This window comes from Symphalangus syndactylus, chromosome 10 (genome assembly GCF_028878055.3).
Source record: "Symphalangus syndactylus isolate Jambi chromosome 10, NHGRI_mSymSyn1-v2.1_pri, whole genome shotgun sequence".
Lineage (NCBI taxonomy): Eukaryota > Metazoa > Chordata > Mammalia > Primates > Hylobatidae > Symphalangus > Symphalangus syndactylus.
Window position 1 is genome coordinate 93996389 of NC_072432.2, and position 17097 is coordinate 94013485.

The 17097-nt window shown below is 34.0% G+C and overlaps 1 long non-coding RNA gene across 1 annotated transcript in view; it reads right to left on the bottom strand.

Annotated features, from left to right (window-relative positions):
- The window catches only part of LOC134731594 (uncharacterized), a 50845-nt gene extending 41766 nt beyond the window's left edge, over positions 1-9079 (bottom strand). Inside the window, exon 1 of the long non-coding RNA XR_010114009.1 lies at positions 9008-9079. This is a non-coding gene — a long non-coding RNA (uncharacterized lncRNA). The remainder of the gene's footprint in view (positions 1-9007) is intronic.
- Between the last annotated feature and the right edge of the window lie 8018 nt (positions 9080-17097).

Here is a 17097-nt window from a genome sequence, read left to right on the forward strand (position 1 = left end):
AGAAAGAATAAACATGTTTTAAGACCAGTGAGCAGAAGTTCCTGGCAAACTGATGTATTTCAATAAAAAAGAAGGATAAGAAAGAAATTTCGGGAATGTCATGATTATGGCATTTGTATAATACCTACACAGCAGGCTATCAGATTTAGTTGAAATTTACATTGCCAATCTTTCCTCTGGCAGAAGGAAATAACTCGTGCACCCTTGGAGGGAAACTAATAATGGAGTATAAGGAGGTCAGCCTGGAATCGAAAGAAAAATGGAAGTGCTACTTTACAGTTTATGAAAACTGCTTAACAAAATTCAGTGAGTCATAGGGACCTAGAAGCTCACATTCTTTGAGACTCAATTCCATTTCCTACATTCACTATATTCTCAAACATTTCCAACATTTGCTTAGTCATGCCATATACATGCAAAATTCAGATGCAGAAAAAAGCTACACCATGAAAGCAATATAAGCAAAGTTTACGAGTCCTTGCTCGATGACAATTCTACACTCTCTGAAAAATCCTAACTTGATTTCCAAAAACAAATGTTCTTGCAAATCTGCTATACATAATCCAATCCCTCATTTCATCTTTCTAGTTCAGGAAGAAAAGGAAAAACTCACAAAACAGCTTGGAATTTAACTCCCAAGAAAAATCACCAAAATGATAATTTTCATTTGTTAGCATGTGTTGGTTTGCACTCACTTTTATGCATTTCCTTTTGGGAGATTGCTAATCATTTGTAAATTACCTCATGTAAAATTGCTTCTATATTTAAGTCTTGTGGTTTTTCTTTCTATAAATGTGCAGGTATTTAAGCACATTTAAAAGCAGCTTTAAATGATGCTCACTTGATCAACTAAACAAATTTTAATGAGTGGAACAATGCATCAAAACACCCCACCAATCACAAGTTGACATATCTGTTGGACATGTTTAATTTCCTTTTATAGATTTTGGTTATATCGATCCAGAAAATTATAAAAATAATTAAGTATTAACTAATCCAGAATACAGTTTAGAAAACCAAGGCTAAAATGCGTTTTTATCAAAATCCTATTTTGCTAATTAAATCCAGATATTTGTTTAACTGTCTGTAGACAAAGGTGACTATTTCTCTTCAAAAGACTTGTTTTATTCAGGACCAAATTTCTGCTTAAAAACATTATAGAAAATTGAACCTCCCAATGCATGTACGTATCAATGAACCTAAAATGGCAATGATAATAAAAGCAAAATTTATTAACTAAATATCATCTATTAGGTGACTGGGGTTTGCAAATACCTTGTCCAAAGCAACATGACCACTCTGAGGTTTATTCCTAATCCTTAAATATAGACAAGCTTCTTTCAAAAAGATTAATTGTAAACAAGTTGTTAAAAATAAAAGTGTATACTTTTCAGAGGTTATATTAAAAATAGTAATCATCTCAAAAAACTGCCAGGTTTATTTTTAGTAAATGTATCATCAGAAGACACACAAAATCAATTATGTTTCTAAATACTAACAATGCTCATACAGAAAACAAAATTAAAACACAATACCATTTATAATGGCTCCAAAGGAAATGAGATACTGTGTTATACAGTTAATCAGGTACATACAGGAGCTCTATGCTGAAAATTGCAAAATGCTGATGAAATAAATCAACAATGATATAAATAAGTAGACATGCCATGGGCATGTATTGGAAAGCAACATAAATATCAGTTCTCCCAAATTTATTTATAATTTCAACACAACTCTATCAAAATATAAGAGAAATTTTTTGTAGCTATGGACAAGATTATTCTAAAATTTATATGAAATGAAAAAGGATCTATAATAGCAAAATAATTTTGAAAAAGAAAAATTAAAAAAAGGGGAATCAGTTTACCTAATTTCAAGACTTATAATATAAATACAGAAATCAAGATTGTGTGGAAGTATAGACACATACATTTATGGAAAAAAAAAAAAGAACACAAAAATAGACCCACAAAAATATGCTTAACTGGTTTTTAACAAATATGAAAAAAATATAAAAAGGATTTTCAATAAATGGTGTTAAAGCAATTATCCATAGGGAAATAAAATAAACTTTGATCTAAGTCTTATACCTTACATAATATTTAATTAAAAATGATACACATACATAAAGTTTAAAGTATAGAACTGTTAAAAAAACATAGGGGAAATTTTTCAGAATCTACAGGTAAGCAAAATGTTCTTAGACATAACCAAAGAAAGCACAGTTCATTAAAATGTGATAAACTATACCTCATTAAAATGTTAAAAAAAAATTGGTCTATAAAAGCCTTTTTTTTTTTTTTTTTTTTTTTTGAGACAGAGTCTCACTCTGTCACCAGGCTGTAGTACATTGGCATGATCTTGGCTCACTGCAACCTCTGACTCCCTGGTTGAAATGATTCTCCTGCCTGGGATGACCTGAGTGAGGCACCATGCCCAGCTGAAAGCCTTTTTTAAGTGGATATAAAGACAACCTTCATACAGGGGGAAATTATTTACAAGTCACATGTTACGGACTGAATATGGTAACCCCACTATCAGGTTTTGGTGTTTGGAGATGGGGGTCTCTAATAAAGTAATTAAAATTAAATGAGGTCATAAAGCTCTTTTAAATGAGTTCTCATCCTGTAGGTTCAGTGTCCTAAGAAGAAACACAAAAGAGCTTTTTCTATCTGTGCTATATGAGAACACAAGAAGATGGTTGTCTACAGCCCATGGACAGAGCTCTAGCCAGACACTAATGCTGCTTGCACCTTGCTATTGGATTTCTCAGCCTCAGGAACTGTGATAAAATTAGCTTCTGTAATTAAAACCACCCAGTGTGTAGTATTTTGTTAAGACAACCCAAACTGACTAATATACCACATATGTGACAAAGAACTAGTACCTAGAATAACTAAGGAACTTTCAAAGATCAACACAAACACAATGCAATTAGAAAATGGACAAAGACATTGATCATTTCATGGAGGAGGATACATAGATGGCAAATAAGCACATGAAAAGATGTTCAACAATATTGGGGAAATGCATATTAAAATCACAGTGAGATATCACTTAACCACACTTATCAGTATGGTTAAAATAAAAATTAGTGATGATACCAAATGCTGTTGACTATGCAAAAAAGTGGAACACGCCTACAATATGGTAAGAGTGTAAAATGGTACAGCCACTCTGTAAGATATTTTGGCAGTCTTTTATAAAACTAACCAAGTTATTACCATATGAACCAGCAATTGCATTCCTGGGCACTTATTCCAAGTAAACCAAAATTCATGTTAACACAAAAACATGTACATGAATATTCATAGAAGCTTTCAATAGCCAAATACTAGACTCAGCCAAGATATCTTTAAACAGGGGACTGGCTAAACAAATTCTGGAGCATAAATACTATTGAATACTATTCAGCAATTAAAGGAAACAGAGTATTGATACATGGAACCACTTGGATGAATCTCCAGAGAATTATGCTGAATGAAAACAACTAATCCTAAAGGGTTTCATATGAATCATCATATGATTCCATTTATATACCAGTTTTTAAAAGATACAATTTTAGAAAAGACTAGAAACAGGTTCACAGTTTCAAAGGCTTTAAGACTAGAATAGGTATGAGAGGAGGTAGATGAGGTTATAAAAGGACAAGAGGGATCCCTGTCATGATGGAACAGTTCCGTATCTTGATCGTGGTGGTGGTGGATGCACAAAACTACATATACGATAAAATTTTATTGAAATAACTACATACATGCATGTGTATACACATAAATGGGGACAAGTAAAACAAAGGAAATTTGAATGAGTTATTTTTTGTTAATATCCTGACTATAATACTAGACTATAGTTTTATAAAGTATTTTCATTGGGAAAACTGTATAAAGAGGATATGATATTTCTATGTACTAGTTTTTATAACCACAGATGAATCTATATTTGTCTTAATACAAATTTCTATTAAAAACATCATTAAGGGAAAAAAAGTTGAATGTCCTCCAAAGATGGAAATAGTATAAATTGATGTCTATCTATACCACGGATTATTATGCTGGAAGTAAAAAGAATGAGTTGTTATTTTTCAAACTGATTTGATGAGATTTCATAATCCATTGCCAAGTGTAAAATTTTAAATATAAAGTAATAGATATAACAATTTCATATTCACAAAACAATGATTTATGTGTACAAATATATAAGTGACTGTATGAGGATAAAGAAACAATCAGAAGAATACATAAGATGATTAACACTAGTTTCTTAGAGGTGATGAAGAAGAGAACAAAAAAGTATTCAAAAATTTTTAAAAGAGCGTGTATAATATGATCACCTCTATAACAACCTATAAACACATGTAGAGTGTGTGTGTGTGTGTGTGTGTGTGTGAAATATGTATAAAATTATGGCTACCACAACCTTAATGGCACCTATTTTTGGTTACTATATTTAAGGACAATGTTTTCTTTATTCATTTTAATATAAATTTGTTCATTTTCTACATCTGGTACTTTTACTGAATTAATTAAAATGCATTTCACTCTTCAAATTTTTAAATGGTCTTTCTTTTAGTCAACATTCTCTGTATAATGTAATTGTGTCATAAATGTGTTTCTGCTATATATTCAGTGTACAATTTTGTCCTAGTGTTTTTGGTTTTGCAGGGAGAATTGTTGGTTCTGGGTGTTGTCAGAGGTCAAAGCTTTTTCTATTGTGCAAGCCTGGACTACATGACTTGCAGTTTTGGCTCTTTTCTGCCTACAGAAACTCAAACATACATGGAAACTCAAAATACTGTATTAATTAGGGTTTATTTTTCACATAGCAAGAATTCTGCAGGTAGGCAGTTCAGGGCTGACACTGGGTTTGGAGGAATTCAGTAGTGAGGTAATCGGTTTCCTCTAATTCTATCCTCCACCACTTTACTTTGCAATTTCCTTCCTCGTGGTTACAAAATGGTTGTTTCAATTCCAGGTATGACATCCACACTCCAAACAAGAAGCCATTTGTTCACCCAGAAAAATAATAAATTTCCCAGAAACTCACGCGGAAGAGAACCTCCTGCACCTCACTTGTTGAAATAACGTCATATTGTAACTGAAGGAGCAGTCCAAACTGGGCCTTCCTTATTTATAACAGAATGTTAAGTTCTCTTGAAGGCAGAAAAGAGCCAAAACTGCAAGACATGTAGCCCAGGCATGAACAATAGAAAAAGCTTTGACCTCCAACAACGTCCAGAACCAACAATTCTCCCTGCAAAACCAAGAAGACTGGGACATAACCCGAACCGGACCACTGGGACACTTTCAGAAGTGAGAAGTCTATTGGCCAGGAAGATCCAGGGTTAAAATCCGCCTCAACATACCTTGCAATAAATGGTCAAATTTGCAGCCCTCCAATCAGATCCCTTCAAGTCAATATTCCTAAATTCTTTCCCTGGCCCTCTGCTGATCTCTTAAAACTTGACCTAGATCCCAAATAGGGGAGACAGATTTGAGCTGCGTCTTCTATTGCCTTGCTTGCAGCCTTTGCAATAAAGCCTTTCTTTTGTCAAGAGCCAGTGCCATTTTACTGGCTTCTCTGTGCACTGGGAAGTGAGCCCATTTGCTGAATAACAATTCTGGTGCCAAAGGTGGGACAAAAGCCTGCCCAAAGCACTATAGCGCCTCAGTGGAGTCCTGAGACTCTTTGCATCCAAGTGGCATCACCAAGATTGGTTTGTCTGTCTAGAGCCTCAGTTGGCTGTCCCTGTTTCTCCACTGGGGTCCTCCTCCAGCACTACTTAGTCTTTTGAGGAAAGAATTGCTTCTGGATCAGATGTCTTTTGGGTGAGTACTTTGTTAATATGTGCTTACACCTTAAATTGTCTTTCGTTTAGGATTGTGGGTTGGATTCCCATTTTTGTCTAGGGCCACAAGTTCAAATCCTACCCTAGGGAGATCCGGGACAGACTCGAGTCCCAGCCTTGGGTTAGTGTCCCAAAGACTAAGGGCAAGATCGATACTTAAAAGCTGTAACCCCTGGAGTGCTCAATCTAGTCTGGTCTTGTTTTTTTCTGTGTGTGTCTGTATTTTTGGCCTGTGTAACAACATTTGGCCCAATAGAGGTTAAACACTTTTATGGTTGCAGCAAAAACCTTATATCCTTCCTATATCTTTGCTGGTTGGCCTTGCAACAAAGTCGTTCTTTTCTCAAAAACTGGTGCCATACTGTTGACTTCTATGTATGGAGGGCAGGGAGCCCATTTGCTTTTATAACAATTTAGCCACCAGTAGCTTTTGGAATGTTAATTTTTAACTGGACATATTACCATGCCATCTAAAATTAGGATTATATGAGTTTTTAAAAATGAAATAATAGAAATTAAGTAAATATCTGGTACTGTCTAACAGTATAATAAACATATATAACAAATTCAGTAATAAATAGCATTATACTATATAGTAAGCTTAAAACAGATGATCTCTGCTTTGTTAAAAGATAAACTTTGGGCAAATTAAATGTAAAAGCATTTACATGAGCAGAAAAGATAGGTTCAGGATCAAAATAGATAAATTCAAAGCAAAGTGTATGGTAGGTAAGAATTTAACACATGATACAGTGTAAACTGTTTGTATTCCAGAAATATAAGACAATGTATTGTATTTTGTACTGCTTTAGAACATTTAATTATCTTACAAGCCTGTTGGGACATTTTAATGAGGTAATACAAATAAGCCACTTAATACTCTGAGTGGCATATGAAAAAAGCCTAGTTTTTCTTATCATTTATAATTTGAAATTAATTAATTTAGATAATTACCTTGCACCTCGTACTTCTTGCCTAAAAATAAAATTCTAAGCATATAATTAATAATTATCTTTGTCCTTTTAAAAAACTAGATGTTCTCCTAGCATAATAATGAACAAGCTTTGCCTTTTCTCAAAACTAATTAGGAGTTACATTACAAGGATCCAGATTATACTTGAATTTTATTTGAGGTGACATTGCATATCCTCAAAGTGTATTTTTAATGATGCATATTGAAATACCAACAAATTAAGAGTCATGTTTAATTGTTATTGACTAACCTAGGAAATGTTTCTATTAAGAATATTTCCCAATTCCATGCTGAAGGTATAAAAACAAAGAAAAAAAATAAAAACAAGAATTGCTTTAGTTATCCTAGAAAACAAGCAGTTCTTACAGATAAAAAGAGTACACATTGTATTTTTAACTGAAGTCAAGGGATAAATGTTAAGATTTTTAAAAGAAACTGTGCGAGAAGCCAAGCCATAAAAATGTGGAGATCGCAGCTTGCTGTAAATTTTTCTGGCAGTTATCTCTGTAATCTTAAATCCGAGTTACTGAAATCCTGTAATACAATAATAATAAAAGGAATGCAGCATGAGCACAAGGCCTGTCAGATTTATGATGAGCTGGTGTCTTCCATGAAAGGAACACACCAAATCAAATTAGTGGAGGGGAGATTAATAGAATTTCATCAGTTTCTAGGATGGAGACTATAAGCCACATCATATATTTTCTGTGTCCTGAAAGGCAATCGCTCCAGGGCTTTTGAAGCCTAGCCCATAAATGACTGCCACAAGTAGCCTTAGCTATTGTGAGGCAGGGCTTTAGATAGTTTAGTGTAGGGGAGTGAGTTTCAAAGACAGCACTAGTACTCTACCTTAAGAAGCATGGCATCGATCTCCTGACCTCGTGATCCACCCTGTGAACCCCCATCTATAATAAAAATACAAAAAAAAATTAGCCAGGCGTCGTGGCGGGCGCCTATAGTCCCAGCTACATGGGAGGCTGAGGCAGGAGAATCACATGAACCTGGGAGGCAGAGCTTACAGATTGTGCCACTGCATTCCAGCCTGGGTGACAGAGTGAGACTCTGTCTCCAAAAAAAAAAAAAAAAAGGAGTGTATCATAGTGTTGTATGCTTGAATTCTAGGGCCAGTTTGCTAAGGTTTAAATTCTGCATCCACTACCTACTAACTCAATGACCTTGGGAAAATTTCTTAGCATATCTGTGCCTCATTTTTTATTTGTAAATGAATATCAATCTAATAGAGTTGTGGTGAGGATTAATATAGTAAATACATGTAAAGTGCTTAGGACAGGGTTATAGTGAGCTATATTACCAGCCGTTATTCTTCTACATGTTTAATTCCTATCCGACTGACTGTGATGAAAAGAAAGTAAAGGCAAATAGAAAAAATAGAAAGCAGAAAAGGGCTCTGAAGTGCAGACTCATCTGCCAGGGAAAGGAAAGGACACACCATCCCTCTGAAAGAAAGAATTTTCTATCACTTTGATATGGAAAGTGTGACTGCAGGAAATTTTGAGTTTCCTACAATTATGATTCAGCCAAAAATTGCTTGACTCCTTATAGGGGTGATGGGAGCATTGGAGATTGGCCTAAAGAGTTTTTGTCTCCTTCAAACCGAAGGGTTATAATTGTTATAAAATTTCTATTTAAAAAATGGAGGGGTATTGTGAACCATTTAAAAGTTAATCCTTTTAACAGCAAATCTCAACTCTTCTGGACTATTAACAGCCTATGACTATTTGTTTGACTTAGTAAATGTTACCCTGTCTTCAAAGGCATAAGATCTTGTTTGAGTTTTGTTTTATTCATAATTTTTCAAATTCATTATCTATGAGAATTTTATAACTAATTTGAAGTAACTTGAAAACCCATGGGATATTCAGAGATCTCACAGCATCATATATCTGCAGATCTTTGGCCTAAAACTATGTATCCTGAAAATTGGTATGATATTTATGATGCTTCTTCATTTGAGAAGAAAAGATGCTGACTTTTGTCACACAAAGGGGTGGAGGGCAGAGGTCTAGAAATAGGTAAAGACATTATCTATAATATATAAAGAAATTAAATTAACAGCCCTAAGAAGATCTACCACAGATGTCAACTCTTGAAAGCCATATTGTCTCTGCCTATGATTTTTTCAAATAAGATTATGATTGATTAAGGGTACAGACTCATGTCATACTTACATGTGCCTCACACGGTGCCTCACACAGTACTATGCTTCTCTTCTTTACTTGCATTCACACAGTCAGTCCAATCTGTAAATGCCATCAGTTTGATTAAAATGTTTCTATCTTTATTCCTCTCCTATCTCCTAAATCTTATATATCTAGCTTCCTATTCATTTAGTTTGATTATCTAATATGCCTCAGTGTATGCTCAAGTGAATTATTGACTTTAATTTCTACTTCTGTAGTTTTCTGGCCACTATAGTTGGTGATCCAACCCAAAGCCCCTGGGATTCCTCAAACTGTTTCCTATTCCCATTCCTCAGCTTCAACATTCTTTGAGCTTGTACCTGTAATAGTCTGTCTTAGCTAGGAATGCTGTTAACAAATACCATAGACTAAGTGGTTTAAACAACAAATATTTATTTTCTCATAGTTGTGGAAGCTAAGAAGTCTGTAATGAAGAGGCCAGTTGATTCAGTTCATGGTAAAGGTCTTCCTCCATCCTTGTAGATGGCCAGCTTCTTCCTGTGTCCTCACCTGGTGAACAGACAAAATTTTTTCTTCCTCTTCTTGTAAGGCCACTAATCTTATGAGGCCCCAAATCTCACCCTCATGAGATCTAACCTAATTATTTTCTAACCCTTATTTAATCTGACCCTAATTATTTTCCAAATACCATCTCCAAATGCCATTAAACTTGGAGTTAGGGGTTCAACATACGAATTTTGAAAGGAACACAATTGAGTCCACGGCATCTTCTAAAGAAGATAGCCCTTGGCCTACTGGAGCTGCTTAGAAGTCACAAGGAACTGAAGTGCTTAGGAATTTAAATTGGCTTCCCTGATTGTTAGCTCATACCCAAATTGACTTAAGGGAGGAAAAGCTCTGAGATGAATTTACGCTCTAGAATTCCTTATGAATCACGTGCAATCTGGGACTTTATCTATCACGGCATTCTTGCTCAGCTTTCTTCCCCTCCTTTTTATACTTCCCCACTCCCTTAGTCTCTCCTGGAAATATTTTCTTATTAAATTATTTGCAAACAAATTCTAGTTTCAGGAATTGGTTCTGGACTTTAAAAAAGCTTTTTTAAATCTCCCAACGGCTCCTCCTCTGGCACTTCTTCCTCAATAGTACCACCATTACATCATGTTTCTCAGTCCTCAAACATTGTCATCATTCTTGATTCCTTTTTTCTCTTCATCTTACATCTCATCTACTGGTAGTGCTGCTGACTCTGTCTTTAAAATTTCCCCACTGACCACTTCACAAAACCTTCATTATTACCCTCTTAGATAGAGGACCATAAAATGTACTGCACTCTCTCTGAGAGTGAATGGGGATACTACTAATAATTTTATAGTAACAACAGACAGAAAAACAAGGATCTTTTCCAGCACAAACAGATGTAGGATACCTAATCTTGGTCCCATCTATTATACTATCCACTTCAATCTTGACCTAGACCTGTTCTTGGCAGAGCAGCAAAAGTGCAAGTTAGGTTATGCCACCAACTGCTGAAAAAATCTCCAATGGCTTTACATCACAGTAGAATAAAATCCAAACTCTTTATCAGTCCCTAAAACGCTCTATATGATTTGCCATCTACCAACTTCTCTGACCTGAATTTCAACTACTCCCCCATTCACTCACTGAGCTGCAACCACACTGAAATCTGTGACGTTTCTTCAGTACCCCAGGCACATTCTCAACTCAGGATCTTGTATTTGCTGCTTTTTCTGCCTGCCCAAAATAATATGCCCCCAGTACAGCCCTGTCTCACTAATTTCATTCATGTTTCTGCTAGCCTGTATAAGATACATCCATCGTCCTTCTCAGTCACTTCATGCTCTGATCCTCTTTACTGTTCAATATTCTTTTGTAGCAATTATAGCAGCCTATCACCCATCTTTGTGTATTGTTATTAATATCACTGTAAAAAAAAAATAAAAAATGCCAAAATGCATTTCAATTCTCTACTCTCTAATCCCTTTTTATTTTTTCTTATTTATTGAATTTAATTTATCATGTGTTTCATAGTTAATTTTAGAAACATAATGATTATTCACACTTAAATGAATTACAAGAATTAGTATCTGAGAATGAGGACTTAAATATATGTAGTATTTGATGAAAACACATTGTAATTTCTTACACAGAAACTAGAAACATATTCTTTACCTTTGAAAATCTCTCGGTCTTGCCATCTCTTTTTTATTCAGAATATGAGTAGATGGTTCTTTTACTTGTAATAAGCATGCTTGTAAACAGCTAATATATTTTAAATACTAGGTCCTGGAGTATAATTTTAGAAAATGAGTCCTGGAAATCTAGCACAAAGCATTCCCTGCACAAATCCTGAGGATGTATAGAAAATATTAAGAACCACTTTTAAATGTTCCCCATTTATCTAATCCTTCCTAACTCTTCAAGACCATTCTGCCACAACTGAAAAAAAAAAAAAAACTATTTCCTTTAAATTTCAGCTTTGATCAAAGTGAAGTGGCGTCATCATGTAAAAAATAAAGCTTTCTCCTTCCCAAGATATTGCTTTTACACACGAGTCTACGTAAGTTTTATTTTTAACATTTCACAAGATAGAGGTGGAATCCCTGAAGTTTGTTAGAGACTGAGGTGGGTACACCCATCTCACAGTTTGATGCTATATTCTACTAAGATGTGATCTACTTGCTAAACATTCATTCCCATCTTGGTATTTTTTTTTTTTTAATTTAAATACCTGTAATCCCAGCACTTTGGGAGGCTGAGGCGGGCGGATCACGAGGTCAGGGGATCGAGACCATCCTGGCTAACACGGTGAAACCCCGTCTCTACAAAAAATACGAAAAATTAGCCGGGCGTGTTGGCAGGCGCCTGTAGTCCCAGCTGCTCGGGAGGCTGAGGCAGGAGAATGGTGTGAACCCGGGAGGCAGAGCTTGCAGTGAGCCGAGATTGCGCCACTGCACTCCAGCCTGGGGGACAGAGAAAGACTCCGTCTCAAAAAAAAAAAAAATTTTTTTTAAATAATACATGAACATAATTATATAAGGAATGTAAATATATTCTCACTTTAGTGAAAAAATCTAGATACATATAGAGTAAAATATGAAAATATTTGTAGCCAAAACTCCAAACATTCTCTCTGAAGAAGAAGCCACTGTTAATAGTTTAGTGTGTATCTTTATTGTCTTTTTCATATGAGTGTGTGTGTGTGTGTGTGCATTCACATCTATTTACTTCAATGATATCACACATACGTGTTTATGACTTTCTATGCAAGTATAGATTTCCTTTTTTACTGTAATAGCTAAATGTATACCATAGCGTATATGGCTTATCATTTGCCCTATCCGTTTTTTTTGGCTTGAAGTGATTTCAAATTTACAACTATTTTTAAAATTTGTAATAAATATCCCTGTAGATAAACCTTTGTGCACGTGTGTGTCTGCATGCTTCTGTGTAAGATTAATAACATAATAAGGTGAGTGAAATGCTACAGATAATTCTTATTTTGATATATCCTGCCAAGTTGATGCTTCAAATAGATTGTTCCAATTTACACTTCCTTTAAGAGTGCATGAGAACGCATTTCTTCCCACCAACACAATAGTAAATACTACCATATTTATATATTCTTGCTAAAATAATAAGCTTAAAAAACAATGTCTTACAGCTGTTTTAATTTTTATTACTTAAAGAGTTATTATTCTACATCTTTAAATAGAAAAATATTACCCATTGATATTATTGAAATTATAATATATTTGAACTTATTTTTTCCTTGTTTATTTACAGTATTTAACTTACCTTGTTTTCTTAACTCTATCTGATCCTTTCTTGCTTATAGTAGTTTTGAAAATATTCTCTTGCTTCAATTTTTAAATTTTAATTGTATATTAGATATATGATGTCTAATCTTGTAAAACCCTTAGGTCTTATTATACAGATATACGCTTGATTTTTTTTCTTACAACGCCCAGAATTAATCAGAACGAATTATATTTTTCCATAAAAGATGAACCACTTAATCTACTATTTTCCCTACCCATTATCTCCACAGTGAAATCATCTTAGTGTGAAATTGATTTATTTTGAGGGAGGTAGAAGGGTATTTTTTATGTTGAAGTAAAATTTACAAACAGATAAATAAGATCTTAGACCTACCATTTAATGTTTTAAGAAATGCAAACATCTATGTCACCACCACCTCAAACAAAATGTAGAGCATTTTTATCACTGCTGAAAGTTTTCTTATACCCTATTCCAGTCCCCACACAATGCATAAGCAATCGCTATTTTAGTTTCTGTCATCGTAGATTAGTTTTGTCTGTTGTTGAACTTCATATGAATTAAATTATAGTGTTTACTATTTGGTCATCATTTAAGTCAACATATATTTCTGAGATTAATCTATATTATTCCTTATATCAGTAGTTTGTTTTTTCTGTGCTAAGAAGTATTCCATTGTATAGATATATCATGATATTTTCATCTACTTTCCTGTTGATGGACGTTTGGGTTGTTTCCAGTTATTGGCTATTATAAATCAAGCTGCTATAAGAATACATGTGTAACTTTCTAAGGGTATATGTCTTTATTTCTCTTAAATAAATACTTAGAAAGAATACTGACATATTATGGGATGGGTATGTGTTTAATTGTGTAAAAAAAGAAAGGCTGTTAACTAGTTTTTAAAAAATAACTTACAATTTTATACTCTGAGCAATGCTTCAGAATACCAACTGCTGTGCATCTTCACTGATTTTTTTAGTCTTTTCCATTTTAGAAACTCAAGTGAGTATGAAATATTATCACACTGTAGTTTCATTTGTGTTTGCCATTTTAATGACGATGGTGAGAAACCTCGGAGTAATTTTGGCCATTCATATTTTTCATATTGTTAACGCCCAGTCAAGTCTTTTGCCCACTTTTAATTGGGCAGTTTGTCTTTTTTCTAACTGCTTTATAAAAGTCACTTACATATTTTTAAAATAACAACTTTTTGCCACATACATGTATGCAAATATTTCTCCCAATCTAATATAACTTGCCCTTTCATTGTCTGAATGGTAACTTTGGAAGGACAGAGGTCTTAACTTAATGAAATTCAATTTAACATTTTTCTAACATGTATTTTCTTTCAAGCATAGTGTTTGTTGTGCCGTCTCAAAAAAATCTTGCCTACTCAAAGTCACAAATATATTTTGTGCTTTTTGCTAGAAGCTTTATAGTTTTGGTCTGAATCCAGCTCAAATTAAATTTTGTGTATGGTGTGAAATGAAGATTAAAGTTTATTTCTACCCATATGGATATCCAGTTTTTCTGGCATCATCATGATTTATTTATTTATTTATTTATTTATTTATTTATTTATTTATTCATTTTTATTTTCAGACAGAGTCTCACTCTATTACCCAGGCTGGAGTGCAGTGGTGCGATCTCGGCTCACTGCAACCTCCGCCTCCCAGGTTTAAGTGATTCTCGTGTCTCAGTCTTCCAAGTAGCTGGGATTACAGGCCCGCACTGCGACATCTGGCTAATTTTTGTATTTTTAGTAGAGACGGGGTTTCACCACGTTGGCCAGGCTGGACTTGAACTCCTGACCTCAGCCTCAGCCTCCCAAAATGCTGGGATTATAGCCGTGAGCCATCACACCCAGCCAGGATTCTTTTTTAACTTTTCAAGTTTGACATAATGAGTAAGAGTGCATGTTTTGGGCTCAAACAACTTATATTTAAATCCCGCCTCTACCACTCCCTCTGAACACTATATCTAACTTCTCTGCATATCATCCTTTAAGTATGGATAATACATTAGCCTTAAAGTTGAGATGATAATGGACATACTTCTGAGTTTTGCTTTCTTTCTTTTTTAAATGTTGAGGATTATATGTTATCACACGTATAAAGATACTGGCACAATACTTGGTATACAATAACTTCTAGAAATATTAGATTATAAAAAGAGAAAAAACGATTTCAGAAATAATATGAAAATGTTATAAAAGTATCTGATAAAATAATACAGTGATTCTGATTTCTTAAGTATAAAATGCTATTTTCTCAAATATTTTAAAGATTAAGTCAGTTTCAAACTAGCGTCACAAAATTTTGAATATACTACTGTATTAGTATATTCAATGTAAAAAATAAAACTGGCTGATAAGAACTGATCTAACATAATTGTGGTTTTTTTTCTACGAATTAACTTTGTTTTTCTCTCCAGAAATTTGGTGTCCTGAAATTTCAGACAAAATTGGTATTCTTTTGTTAATTGTCTTTGGTGCTAGGTCTATGGGAACTTTAAATCTGATTACTAATTTTTTTTTCTGGCAATGTTTACTTTTCCACTTTTATTTTAGGTTTTGGAGGGACATGTGTAGGTTTTTGTTACATGGGTATATTGCATGATGCTAAGGTGTGGAGTATGGCTCTCATCTCCTAGGTAGTAAGCATAGGACCTAATAGGCAGTTTTCCAACCCGGCCCCTTCCCCCTTTAGTAGTTCCCAGTGTCCTTGTTTCCATCTTTGTGTACTCAATGTTTAGCTCCCAGTAAGTAATATTATGTGATATTTGGTTTTCTTTTCCTGCATTAATTCACTTAGAATAATGGCCTTCAGCTACATCCTTGCTGTTGAAAAAGGCATGATTTTGTTCTATTTTACAGCTATGTAGTATTTCATAGTATGTATGTACCATGTTTTCTTTATCCAATCCACCATTGATGGGCATCTAAGTTGATTCCATGTGTTTGCTATTGTGAATAGTGCTGCACTGAACATATGCGTGTCTTTTGGGTAGAATTATTTATTTTCTTTTGGGATTCCCAGTAATGGGATGGCTAGCTAAGTCCCCAAAAGCAATTGCAACGAAAACAAAAATTGATAAGTGGTATCTGATTAAACTAAAGAACTTCTACACAGCAAAAGAAACTGTAACGACAGAGTAAACAGACAACAAAATGGGAGAAAATATTCACAAACTCTGCATCTGACAAAGGTCTAATATCCAGAATCTGTAAGAAATTTAAACAAATCAGCAAGCAAAAAGCAAATAAGCCCATTAAACAATGGGCAAAGGACATGAATAGACACTTCTCAAAAGAAGACATGCAAGTGGCCAGCAAACATAGGAAAAAATACTCATCATCACTAACCACCAGAGAAATGCCAGTTAAAACCCAGTGAGATCACATCTCACACCAGTGAGAATGGCTATTATTAAAAAGTCAAAAAATGACAGATGCTGGCAAGGCTGTAGAGAAAGGGCAACTTGCACACTGTTGGTGGGAATGTAAATAAGTCCAATCACTGTGGAAAGCAGTTTGGAGACTTCAGAAAGAACAAAAACACGGCTACCATTTTACCTAGCAAAGTTTCTTCAATTATTTTTTCTTACTTTTCTGCTCCATTCTCTCTTTTTTATTGATAACTTCTGTTAATTCACATTAAAACTTTTTTATATCACTTCCAACTCTCTTATATTTTCTGCTTTTAATTTGCATCATTTTTTGCCTTTGCTGAATCTTCCAGTTGATAAATTTTTACTTTAACTGTGACCATTCTCTTATGTAGTCCATGTATTAATGCTATTTCACTACAATTATATTTTCTTTTAAGTGACATTTATTTTTAAAAATAATTTATTCTCATTTTCTAAATGTAATACTTCCTTTATTCTCACTGAAATATATATTTATTTTAAATTTCCTTTGGTTTGTTTTATTGGCATAGTGCTATAAGGTGTTGGTTATTCTACTTATTAAAATTCAATAATTCTCTTTCATGTTGTTGGCATTTATAAAGAATTTGCTCATTCTTTAGCGCATGGTGAATTTGATATTTGTTATATGTGTTTGCTTTAATTGTAAGTAAATTCTGTTTGCCATAGCTTGCTTTGTAGTTATAGATTGAAAATAAAAATATGCTTAGAGCTTTTATTCTGGGTCTGAGAGAAACCTCTAACCCTAAAAAGTTACTACCTACCCCTGGGTTATTGCTCAGCTTCTGTCCAAAAGGTGCAACTCAGGAGTAGCTCAGAAAAATCACTTCTTCCAATCTTCCTAATTCTCAGCCAAAGAAATTTGTCAAATAAATAAAAGTGAT